Source organism: Octopus sinensis, linkage group LG8, assembly GCF_006345805.1.
Source record: "Octopus sinensis linkage group LG8, ASM634580v1, whole genome shotgun sequence".
NCBI lineage: Eukaryota > Metazoa > Mollusca > Cephalopoda > Octopoda > Octopodidae > Octopus > Octopus sinensis.
The window spans coordinates 7,472,894-7,486,483 of record NC_043004.1 but is presented as its reverse complement, the minus strand read 5'-3'; the positions used below and the strand labels follow the sequence as shown (position 1 = coordinate 7,486,483).

Below are 13,590 nucleotides of genomic sequence, written 5' to 3'. Positions count from 1 at the left end.
AAAATCAAAGGCAACCAAAAGACTAGGAAACGGTTGTTGACAAAGGCATCGTTTGACTTAAACAACAATGATAAAACTTTCATGTTATTCAAATGCAAAGACAAATCTATGTTGTCATACATGTCCAGTTCATACACACTGGTCAACGTATCACCCCCCCCCCTATTCTGTGTGACATGTTTGTAGCAGTTGAGGGTCATTGATACATCAGACATCACAAATAAAGTTAAACACCTGAATCAAAGAGACCAAAAGATTAGCCAACAGACATTCATAATACACAAATTTAATGAAGTTAAAGACAAGATACGATGCTCAACATCCTGAGATCAAATTCCTTTGGGATTAACTTTGCCTTTCGTCCCTTTCATATCCTTAAAATAATAGTCAAATAAATTACAACCTTTCTGAAACAATGTGTAGTACCGTGTGCCTATGTCAGAAAATAATTTATACATTTGTTACTGTTTAGATTCATATCACATTTTTCTGTAGAAACTTAATGACAATGGACACAGTTCCGTATCAGTGAGAAAATCTGAACCACTAACTTTAGAAGTTAATTGGTTGATATCCTATATCAACTTAGTATTTTCAGTTCACATTTTTTGCATAAGCAAAGGGTGTGTATATCAGCGAATACTAATATCATTTCTAAGGTAGGGAAATGGCAGAATTGTTAGCATACCGGTCACAATGCTTAGCAGCATTTTGTCTGTCTATGTTCTGAGTTCAAATTCCACCCAGGTCAACTTTGCCTTTCATTCTTTCAGGGTTGATAAAATAAGGACCAGATGAATACCGGGGTCACTGTAATCAACTTCTCCACCTCTCACAAAAATGCTGGCCCTGTGTCAAAATTTGAAACTAAACAATGACTAGTGACCAAGACCTTTGGCGATGTGCTGTGCTTGAGAGGACCTGTCAAGCCAAGTGTTCCCATGCTAGTAGCATGTAAAGAACACCTTTCAAGTGTTGGGCCTCACGGAGGCAATGACCAAGACCTTTGGCATTATGTCGTGTCTGAGAAGAAGGCCCATCAAACTGAGCAAAATTGCAGTTGTGGCAGATACCAGTGTCATGCAAATTGGCACCCATGCCAGTGGGATGTAAAAGCACCCATTACACTTGTGGAGTGGTTGGCATTAGGAAGGGCATCCGGCTGAAGACAACTAGACCAAATCAGACTGGAATCTGGTGCAGCATGCCAGCCTCGGTCAAACCATCCAACTCATGCCAGCCTGGACAACGGACGTTAAAAGATGATGATGATGATGATTAATATCACCTACAGTTTTCAAATATTTTCTGCCAGCATAGATATCCAACTATAATAATTTTGCAAGTAGTAGGGTGCTAAAAGCACCATCCGAGCGTGATTGTTGCCAGAGTGGCTATCTGGCTTCCGTGCCGGTGGCATGTAGGAGGCACCATTCGAGCGGGATCATTACCAGCATCACCTTACTGGCACCTGTGCCGTTGGCATGTGTAAAAAAATTCGAGCGAGGTCGTTACCAGTACCGCCTGACTGGCCCCCATGCCAGTGGCACGTAAAAGCACCCACTACACTCTCGGAGTGGTTGGCGTTAGGAAGGGCATCCAGCTGTAGAAACTCTGCCAGATCAAGATTGGAGCCTGGTGCAGCCATCTGGTTTGCTAGTCCTCAGTCAAGTCGTTCAACCCATGCTAGCATGGAAAGCGGACATTAAACGATGATGATGATGATGAAGAAAATGGCTTCCTAAAACATACAGGAAATCTCAAACAAGTAACGTTGAGTCGATACAACAGCTTCTATGTGATATGAACACTCGGTTGAGGAACATGAAAACCTACATGAGTGCAAAGAGCATATGTTTGTGGTAGAGAAGGATAGCATTGATGGAATCAACTCTGTAGAGCCATACAAAACAATAAACTATTGATTGGTATAACAGGTTTCCAACCCAATTAGTGAGTTTCATTTTGCTTGTTTTACAGTTAACAGAAAAAAAAACCTTTATGATTAAATCAAACAAACCTGCTATTTTAAATACCCTCAATCCCTGGACTGGTAAATATACATACTAATAGAACTATTTTATTAACAATTGCTCCTCTACAGAAACTGGTTTGGATATTTATTTAGTTTCACTGTTTAAACCTAGACAGTTCAATATACTAAAATACACCACCACCACCTCCTCCTCCTCTTACATAATGATTGTAATGATGGAACTGAGCAGAAACAGTGAAACTTCAGCTTTGAAATACACTCTGTTGCCCATATTAGATGCCTTTTTTTTCTTTCTTGTTTCAACACCCAAATCGCACATTTTTAGATAAATATTCTTTAAAAATTGCTTAAATATACTCTGCATTGAAAGTATAAGAGTGGACTCCAAGCAAATATAAAAGATGCTTGAGTGAATTTGTGTTTCCTGATCCGTTTTATATTTGCGTTAATGTTCTGTTTATATGCAAAATATTTGCCATGAATTATAAATTCTTGATTTGAGGAAAACCTTTTATATAATTTCTACCATAGCAGTTAGGGAAGAAGTGAAGCGATGTTATATCTGGTGCCTTTAAGGCGGCAAGCTGGCAGAAACGTTAGCACGCCAGACGAAATGCTTAGCGGTATTTTGTCCGTTTTTACATTCTGAGTTCAAATTCTACCAAGGTCAACTTTGCCTTATGGGGTTGATAAAATAAGTACCAGTTGCATACTGGAAATGATCTAATCAACTGGCCCCCACCCCCAAAATTTTGGGCCTTGTGCCTAGAGTAGAAAAGAATATTTAATTCCATCTCTTTTGTACTGAGTTCAAATCACATCAGAATTGACTGATTTTCTCCATGATAAATAGGCAGGCGTAAATCCAATTATGCTCGTCACCTCTTAATTTGCGATCTTATGCCAATATAACTAATGTTATTTGTTGATATTAAATAGTGTCCAATGTTGCTCCACAGTATGGCATCAGATGTGATTACTAAATCAAACTTGTTGACAGACACCAACCTTTAAGTTGGTGCCATTTGTGGTTCTTCCAAAATAACTCCAATCAAGAAGTGTTCTTGTGAAGATGGCTCAATTCCAGAAAGTGAATCATAACCAACTATAAAGTATTGCGACTTTTATCTCATAAGGGAGGGGGGAGGGGAAGAGAGACAAGGAGGGAGAAGGGGGAGGGAGAGAGAGAGAGAGAGAGAGAGAGAGAGAGAGAGAGAGAGAGAGAGAGAGAGAGAGAGAGAGAGAGAGAGAGAGAGAGAGATTTGCCCAAGCAAGAATATTAAAAATATTCTGGTATGGCCAGTTAGCAGAAAGCAAAAACGGTTTGACAAATAGCAGAAGTAGATATGGTTTCTTCAAACTGCCAAACCGAATAGCTTGTGGCATGCATTTTATTTTTTTACACAGGAAGTTGTCAAAGCAAATTCAGATTTATGTCCATTTCCTGCAGGTCTAATAATATACCATAAAACACTTAGAACTCTAAATGGTTTAGTAACAAGATGTCAAGAAGTTGGTGGCCACCAAAGCAGATGCCATGTTGTACAATGACAGATTTCAGAATCCATAAACCCACCCACTTAAAAAAAGAAGAAAAGAAAATATACTGATTTTTCTATTTTGTTGTTTAACCCCAGGTCAGCTGTCACCGAGCAGCACTATGAACAGGGTGCTCCAGCTGTGAGCATCCATCTGTTTTTTTCTAGATCTATAACCCAACTCAGTTGAGGTGATGGGGTGGGGTCTTGTGGGTACTTGGTGGCTTTACTGGTGCTGATACCACATAAAGAGCACCCAGTAATTAAGTGGTTGGTGTTAGAAAGGGCAACCAGCTGTAGAAACCATGCCAAAGCAGGCACAGATAACCCCCACCCTGGCTTGTTTGTTCTTCTCAAACCCAAAGCAGCAGAGAAAGGATGTTAATGATGAAGACTGCATTTTAAAGTAAATTATCTAATGCATTAAATTTTATGTTTTTATTTGTTTCAGTGATTTGACTGCGGCCATGCTGGAGCACTACCTTTTAGTTGAGCAAATTGACCCCAGGACTTATTGAAAGCCTAGTACTTATTCTATCAATCCCTTTTTGCCAAACCGCTAAGTTATGGGATCGTAAACACACTAGCATCGGATGTCAAGCGATGTTAGGGGGACAAACACAGACACCCAAACATATACACACACATACACATATATAGGATGGGCTTCTTTCAGTTTCCGTCTACCAAATCCACTCACAAGGCTTTGGTCAGCCTGAGGTTATAATAGAAGTCACTTGCTCAAGGTGCCATGCAGTGGAACTGAACTCGAAACCATATGTGGTTGGTAAGTAAGTTACTTACCACACAGTCAGTCCTGCACTAGGTTTGATTTTGAAATATTTGGTTGTTATTTCTAGCAGATTGAATGACCATGTAGGAGCTCTCCCATTAGTTTCTGGTTGTGAAACAAACTTTATTTTGGGGGCAAAAAAGGGGATGGCAAAATCAAGCGCTTCAGATAAAAGGTCTTGTGATATTTAGTCACTCCTTTGTTTTAAACTCTTCTGACCTTGACTTTGTCTTTCATTCTTTGACTTCACTTGACTTGAGACAGCATTCACCCGGGGTGAGTTGAGCTGGCTTCATTCATCCTCAATGCTGCATCTCTCACAAACGCCGACCGGACCTGGCGATTTGAGGCTAACGACCATGTGATCCCCAACCACTCCTTATTCCAGCGGCGAACGCCATAGATATGGGGGCTTAGGTTGGGTTCCAGATCAGCCTTGACTGTCATCAGCCAGGTTTTTTGTTGTCCACCACATCGATTTCACCAACCCTGAAGGGGAGCTGGGGCAATTGATTCGTAGATGAATTGTCCTGGTTGACGACAGAGGGCATGACCCAGCCTAAGCAGATGTCTCGTTAGGATGACTTGTCGGAGGGAGGTGACTTTGCACTGGTGTTGCACTGAATTGTTGGAGACAAAGTGATGCCATTCCTTAAATGGCCAATAAAATAGGCACCAACAGTACCATAGTCACTATAGTGTCTCATAACACTTTTCACTGTAACAAACTGAAGAACTGGTCTCCATGGAATGATTCTGCACTGCAGTGACTTTTTTCCATTGCTTCTCCAAGTGCACAGAAAGAATTGAACCTGGAACTACAAGCTAATGGACTATGGCTGCTTAGAGCAGAGAGTTGTTCCTATTTTGTAATTAGGAGGACCAGGTCACTTGAGAGTTAAGAGCTCTGTCCATTGAGTCAAGTACATCAACATCAAAATAAATATCAAATGGAATTGTAGTTGTGATACCTGTGTCGGTGGCACATAAAAAGCACCATCCGAACATGGCCGATGCCAGCGCCGCCTTGACTGGCTTCTGTGCCGGTGGCATGTAAAAAGCACCAACTGATCATGGCCGATGCCAGCGCCGCCTTGACTGGCTTCTGTGCCGGTGGCACATAAAAAGCACCCACTACACTCACGGAGTGGTTGGCGTTAGGAAGGGCATCCAGCTGTAGAAACACTGCCAGATCAGACTGGTGCCTGGTGCAGCCTCCTGGCTTCCCAGACCCCTGTCAAACCGTCCAACCTGTGCTAGCATGGAAAACGGACATTAAACGATGATGATGATATATGATGACAGCAGGATACAAAATACCAATTCCTTCATTAATTGTCTGTAGCTCTAACCATTCCATCATCTGCCCCATCACCAGTGATACACTGGAAATTAAGTCAATAAAACATACCCTTCCTCTATAAATGCAACTGGTGCCAATGAAAGGATTTAATTGGAGAAGAGACATTTAAGTTAAACATGGGACTCAGTTTTCAATTCTTAAGATTCCATTTGAATTATGTCACTAAATCTGTTGGGAAAAACACAACCATCACAGAATCTTCTGTTTTGCCTCATTTATATATGAGAGATTATGTAGAGACCCATTTCTCTCTGAGGCTACTTTCTAATCTGGGAGTGCTTCCATATCAAGGATTGTATAGGAAGAGGTGAAGTCAGTCATGTGCCAGTCGATTCGGTTATCATTATCATTTTCTGACATCATCATCATCGTTATATGCAAAGGTTAGATTGTCAAAAATGGTAAGAGCACCAAGAAGCTTTCTTGGTGCTCATCACCACTAAATTCAAATCAGAATTTTTTATTTATTTTTTTTGTAAGTTGCAGGTCAATAAAACAAGTATAAATTGTACACTGGATCGAGGTTATGCACCAATGTGAGAAGCTTATTATTATTATTAGTTCTTAACCTATCCAGTGTTTCCAACACTACTATTACTACTACTACTACTACTACTACTACTACCAACAGTTCCAGCACCACAAAAAAGGTTATTATACACACCACCATCACCACTGCCGCGGCTGCCACTTCCACCCCAGCTTTCTTGTTGCTTAATCAAGGCTACTGGTTATTACTCTTATTAAACCCAAAAGAAATTACTATTATTAGAATGCCAATAATAAATGTCAACATACATATATGTAGGTATATATATATATATATATATATATATATATATATATATATATATGTATATGATAGGTAGATAAAACTTGCTTAGAAGAGGATGCATGGCGTTCAGTCATCTAATAATATAAATAATATTATACATGCATATATATATATATATATATATATATATATGCATATGTACATACTTACATCTATATGTATATGTATGCATATGTGGGCACAGGACATCATGAAATGTGTACAACAAAAAAGTAAAAAGTACAAGTACATGGAATATGAACTATTTTTTCAAACAACAAAAGACACAAATGGAAAACAAGACACACAATATATATATATATATATATATATATATATATATATATCATCATCATCATCAAACATCCACTTTCCATGCTGGCATGGGTTGAACAGTTTAACTGAGGACTGGCAGGCCAGAAGGCTGCACCAGGCTCCAATCTGATCTGGCAAAGTTTATTTATATATATATATATATATATATATATATATATATATATATATATATATATATAGTGTGTGTGTGTACGTAAATGTAATTCACAAATAGTCCTAATGAGAGAAATGTATCATCACTAGTTTCAAGGTGTGTGTGTTAATATTAACAGCATTTATCTCACAGAAGGCAATCTGAAAGGATATCTATTTCTATCTCAATAATGCCCCCCACCCTCTTGATCCTCCTCCATCAAACACACACACACACACACACTAAATCAGAGATTAGAATGAACATTGATGCAGTGAGATGGAGTCTTGATAACAGACACATTCATATTAACACATACAGACAGCCACAAGAACACACACAAATGTGAAAAAGAGGATATGAAAGATTTGTCAAAAGATTATCTGTTTAAGCTACATCAATTGAGGTTAGTTTGCTTAAAGAACATCAGGTTTTTTTTTTTTTTGGTTTTTTTTTTGAAGATATTTCCAAATTTATTTTTCGCATCCATTAAAAGAGAATTGAGACAAAACAAACGGTTGATAGTCAAGCTGATTATTATAGATAAAGAAGTCGTCATGAGAACCAGTAAAAGTTAACGAATGGTGTGCACCAGAATGAATCAGAAGAGTCTTTTATTGAGTGAGGTTGTGGTTGTTGTTTAGGCTCAGATCAAACAGACAGACGATCGGCTGCCATCTTGTTCTTTTTTAAATCATCGTTTCATTAACATTTGCATCACTAATTCTCTTTTAAAAGGTGTGAAGGTTATAACTTCACATTTTACCATTGTTTTGAAAATATGGAATAGCATTTTAATATCTGCAGGAACTTGCCATCCAATAATGATCCTGAAGAATGTATAGACATCATATCACTGCACGCCTGTCTCTTGTGAATTTGTGATGATATACCATCACAGTAAGGCAGCGAGCTGGCAGAAACATTAGCATGCCGGGTGATATGCTTAGTGATATTTCATCTGTCTTTACGTTTTGAGTTCAAATTCCGCTGAGGTCGACTTTGCCTTTCGTCCTTTCGGCACTAATTGATAACTTCAAAATTGAAAGGGAGGAAGACATAAAAAGGAGATCTTGTATATTCCCCATTTATAAAGAGTTGTGAAAACAGCCCTGGGGATGGAGGGGGTCGCCCCTAACCCCTAATTTTTTATATATATATTTTTCCAAACTAAAAATGTCAATTAAAAAAAAATTAAATTAAAATCATCTTGTAAATATAAAAAAGAAATACATTCTTTCCCCACAGACTAATAACAGTTAAGTTATATATTTTTTCCAACTAATTTTATTGTATTTTATAGTAGATTATTTTAATTGCTTAAATTATTTTATTGGAAGTAACTTTCTATGTGTATTCCATACAATAAGGTTATCCTAAAAGAGGAGTTGTTCTATTGGTAAAATCCCAAATTTGTAATAATATTATATATATACTCTCATGATAAATTTTGTGAAGATACAAAGCAAAAATATTCGAAGCCTTATAAAATTGAGTCTGTACAAACAAGGAAATTTATAGACCTTCAGAATTTATTTAGTTGAGACAGAAGACAAATGATTGATAAGATAACCAAAAGGTCAACAGACCATGTTGTGACATGAGTAATACATTGTTCTTGGCCAAAGTACTTAAACCTTAAACCTTAATAGTTCACTCCATCTCTCTCTACAATATTGTAAGATTAAGGGGTCCCACTGATATCTGTAATTTAACAAAACTGCTGAGTGGGGAGCCCCGGCAATCATGATGACTTAGGGAATTGTCTTGGTTGACTGAAACAGCAATTCCCTAAGGAAATCAAGGCCTCTTTGGTAAAGAGAAATTCTTTACTTTCCTCAGTATTATCATCATTACTGTCATCTCACCTAAAACTAGGTCTTTGGATTATTCCAGACAATAATATTGTTTCATTTTATTCATTTTGTTTGTGGTAGTTGGTGCTCATGTAGTAAAAGAGAAATTAGTTGTCTTGCAGGAATATGAAGACAAACACATGGCCTAGTGGTTAGAGCAGCGGACTCGCGGTTGAGGGATCACGGGTTCGAATCTCAGACCAGGTGATGTGTGTATTTATGAGCGAAACACCTAAGCTCCACACGGCTCCGGAAGAAGATAATGGCGGACTTCTGCTGACTCTTTCGCCACAACTTTCTCTCACTCTTTCCTCCTGCATCTTGCAGCTCACCTGTGACGGACCAGTATCCCGTCCAGGTGGGGAACCTACACGCCAAAGAAACCAGGAAACCGGCCCTTATGAACCAGGCATGGCTCAAGAAGGAACAAACAAGCGACACGAGTCAGCACTTTCAACCAATGAGATTAATAGTTTTCTTAATTATTATTTTTGTTAATCTATATCTCATTAATTAGCTAAAGCAGCTTAGTTGTTGGGGAATATAAAGTCGTTACAAAAACAGCTGGTGGTTGTTTTGAGAAATGAGTTTATTTTTTAAACCAACGTATTTGTAATCATTCACTTAAGCGTATTAATAATTAAAACTTGGTTTCACTATAGAACGATACTCAGAGGATATTGACCAAGTAACTTAATAAACATAGCAAGAGTACCAGACTGATCGGTCAATTTTAGATATTCTAAAATCTTGACTCACAGTTTAACCCTTTCGTTACCGTATTTATTTTGAGATGCTCTGTGTTTCAATCAATTAATTTTAAATATAACAAAGAATTTAGTAAAACAACTTAGTTATCATTAAGCTAGTGTTAAGAACATAAATTGTGACTAAGGTTTGATGGAAGATTTTAATTCAAAACTTATGAAAACAAGACATTTATATTACAGAGCCAGAGCCGGTTTCAGCCAGGTTGGTAATGAAAGGGTTAACTGTCACCAATAGTCCAAAATTCACTATATGAAAGTATATTTATATGCTGGAAAAGAAAGTACAGAGCTGTAGAATGGATTTAGGTAGCTTCATTATTTCTTTATAATCTCAGTAAAAAGCTTAAAGAAAACAACAGAATAAAATTAAATTGGGAAACAAGTATTTATACAAGGCTGCTTGAGTGAGACTCTTGGAGTTTTACTGAAATAGGAAAATATATATTCAAAAGCAATTTCCTGTAATACATTACAAAATATATTGGTAAACAGTAAATATCAACCAAGAAGATAGCTGTGTGCTTATTGTGGAACACACTTGGAGAGAAAGAAGATGAAGAAAGAAATGGTGAAATGATATCTAAAGATATTGGACTACACACACGAGTTAACAAAGAATCAACCCAAGCTGTGATATGCTCGTTAGCATACCTGTCCAACCCATGCAGGTATTTACCTTTTATGTTTTACTTCTTTTAGTTATTACACTGTGACCATGCTGGGGCATCGCCTTGATGAAATTTTTGTTGAATGAATCGACCTCAGCACTTTTAATTCTTTTTTTTTTTTAAAGCCTAGTACTTATTCTATTGGTCTCCTTTGCTGCACTGCTAAGTTACAAGGGATGTAAACACACCAACACTGGTTGTCAAGTGGTGCTGAGAGGACAAACACAGGCACAAAGGTGCACACACATACAAGGGGAAGTCAAACATTATCCGCGCTTTCACCATAACATATCGTTATTATTGTCACACTGCTTCTGCACTTGCATGCTTATAGTTGGTACTATTGTGATCACGTGATCGAAGTTCAAGCCTGATCATGCCATTTTTTTTTTCTGGCTATACTGTGTAAGCATGGCCGTTCCACTAGCAATGTGCACCAAAGAAGAACAAAGAGCAGTGATCTGATTCCTCTGGGAAAGGACTGTACAATCAACAGTGCAAGATACAGTGCTTTGCTGGCCAACAAAATGATGCCAGGAATTCACACCAAGCACCGAAGCCTATTGTTGAAGAAAATTTTGTTGTTACATGACAATGCACGCCCCCACACGGCCAACCAGACTGTTGAAACCATTAACCGATTGGGTTTTGAGGTGCTGGAACACCCTGGCTTACAGCCCAGATCTCACCCCTTCCAACTATCATATCTTTGGACTGCTCAAAGATGGTTTATGAGGTTGTTGATTTCCTACAGATGAAGACATGAAGGAAGCAGTGCCTAAATGGTTACACACCCAACCGAAAACCTTCTTCTTGGAGGGAATATGCAAGCTTGTGAACTGTCAGACCAAAGGCATCAAAAAGGAAGGAGCCTATACAGAAAAGTTATGCACGTGTTTATCCTCTGCTTTTATGTAAATACACAAAAACATTCAAGCGAGGTCGTCACCAGTGCCGCTGGACTGGCTCCTGTGCAGGTGGCACATAAAAAGCACCATTTGGGCGTGGCCGTTGCCAGTACCACCAAACTGGCCCTCGTGCCGGTGGCACGGAAAATCACCCACTACACACTCGGAGTGGTTGGCATTAGGAAGGGCATCAAGCTGTAGAAACTCTGCCAGATCAGATTGGAGTCTGGTTCGCCAGACCTTAGTCAAATCGTCCAACCCATACTAGCATGGAAAGCAGACGTTAAATAATGATGATGATGATGATGATGATGACACTGGAAAAATGAGTGCGTATAATCTTTGACTCTCCCTTGTAAGATATGTACATAAATATACACAGAGCTTCTTTCAGTTTCCATCCACTCACAAGACACTTTTCCAAGGTGTCTTGCAGTGGAACTGAAATCAGAACAATATGGTTAGGGAGGAAGCTTCTTACCATGCAACAATACTTATAGGTAGGGTAAAAAAAAAAAATAAAAAGCAATGCTAAAATGATGATAATAATGGATTCTTGAATTAGGAGAAATGAATTCAAATTCTACTTGAACGCATCGATGTTTAGAGAAGCTATTTAATATTTCTAATGCTTGATAATGTAACAAAGGAAAATTCTTGACTCAACAACCAAACTGAGTGCCACATAGAATTGCTGTTTTTTGTTCCGAATAACACAAAACATAACAAACAAGGTGATTCCTTTGCCTGAAATTTCTATAATCCATTTGACAATCTGTCAACATCCGAGTCCAGCAGAGACAGGAATGACATTTCTTCACTAAAGATGCTGAAGGCCAAATTGAAGACCAAATCAATGGTTAATTACAATTAACCATTTAGCATTGAGATTATTCTGTGAAATGTTCCGCTTTTTCATTAATCATGGATTATTTTGTTGCTTCAGAATTTTGATGATGAAATTGTATATTTTATAGTGGCCTTGAAAGGCAAGTGTGATAGGCTGGATCTGGCTGGTTAGAACAGAGCAGGAAGCATATTTGGGCCACATACGACCAGTTTAAATACTAAAAGGTTAAATAAAAGAAATTGACGTAATCCAAATGCAAGAATAACATGCTAAATTATCAAATCTTCAACATTTATGTGTTGTTAAGAAAGAAGAAGTTATGAGCTCCATGTGAAGCTGACACATGTGTATCACACAACTAATGTAAACAAGAAGAAAGCTGTGTCTGTGAACGGTAACATCTGTACCTTCTTTATCATTTATCTTTATAAATATCAGTGTCCCATAGCTCTGCACTTCTCTCTTTCTTTATTCACCCCAACCACACACACACACTCACTCAACTCTATCATCTGATAGAACAACTTTTTATCTCTGTAGTAATCTGGATGGTATGACCATTCTCAACAACTCTTGGGTGGAGTTGAAATTAGAGATACAGTAAGTAACCAGATTGACAACAACCAAAATATTGTGAATAAAATAGAATTATTCAAAAATAAAACATTATTTGTCTATCAATAACTGTAAATGTAGTCACTATGGAAACCTAAAACTGAAATACTTCAAGAATTATCTATTTTGATTGGTAAGGGGAAAAAAAAAGTTTTAAATTTATCTTGCTGAACTTTAAAAACTAAATAATCTGTCTCATAAATATCAGTATACTTGAAATGCCAAAAACGTTCTCCCCTTCCATGTAATAAAAGTGTATGAAATAGTTCTTGTTTAATCTGTCCCTACAACCATTCTTTTAATAAGAAAAAAGAAAAGTCTTTTTCTTCTTCAGTATTAAATAGAAAGTTTTTTGTTCCTTAATAACACAATTATTAATATTTTAATGGTCTTCCTTTTACAGAGTTGGGGCTGAACATAGCTGTGGAAACAAATATGTCTAAGGTTTTTAATACTGGAGATAATGGCTGAGGAGTGGCCCTGGCAAAAAGTTTGCTTTCCAATCACATGGTTCCTGGTTCAGACCCACTTTGTGGCACATTGGGGCAGGAGTCTTCTACTATAGCCTCAGACCAACCAAAGCCTTGTGAATGGATTTGGTAGACAGAAACTGAAAGAAGCTGGTTTATATATGTATGTGTGTTTGTTCCCCACAACCGCTTGGTAACCAGTGTTGGTGTGTTTACGTCCCCATAATTTAGTGCTTCAGCAAAAGGACCAAGGGAATAAATGCCAAGCTTTTAAAAAAAAGTACTGGAGTCAATTCATTTAATTAAAATTCTTCAATACAATGCCCCAGCATAAAACCAGTAAAAGACAAAAAAGTCACTACTAGCCGATCCAAATAAAGGAAAATGTGATGCTGATGGAGTAGAATTCACCAAACACCAGCATATTTGCTGTTCTGGTATCAGGTTTCATTTGATTAGAATAAAGAAGTTGACTTCATG

At 37.8% G+C, this 13,590-nt stretch overlaps 1 protein-coding gene across 7 annotated transcripts in view; it reads right to left on the bottom strand.

Moving 5' to 3' along the window:
* Positions 1-13,590, bottom strand: part of LOC115215195 (dystrophin-like) — a 162,862-nt gene that overhangs the window by 83,408 nt on the left and 65,864 nt on the right. The gene's annotated exons all lie outside the window — the stretch shown is intronic.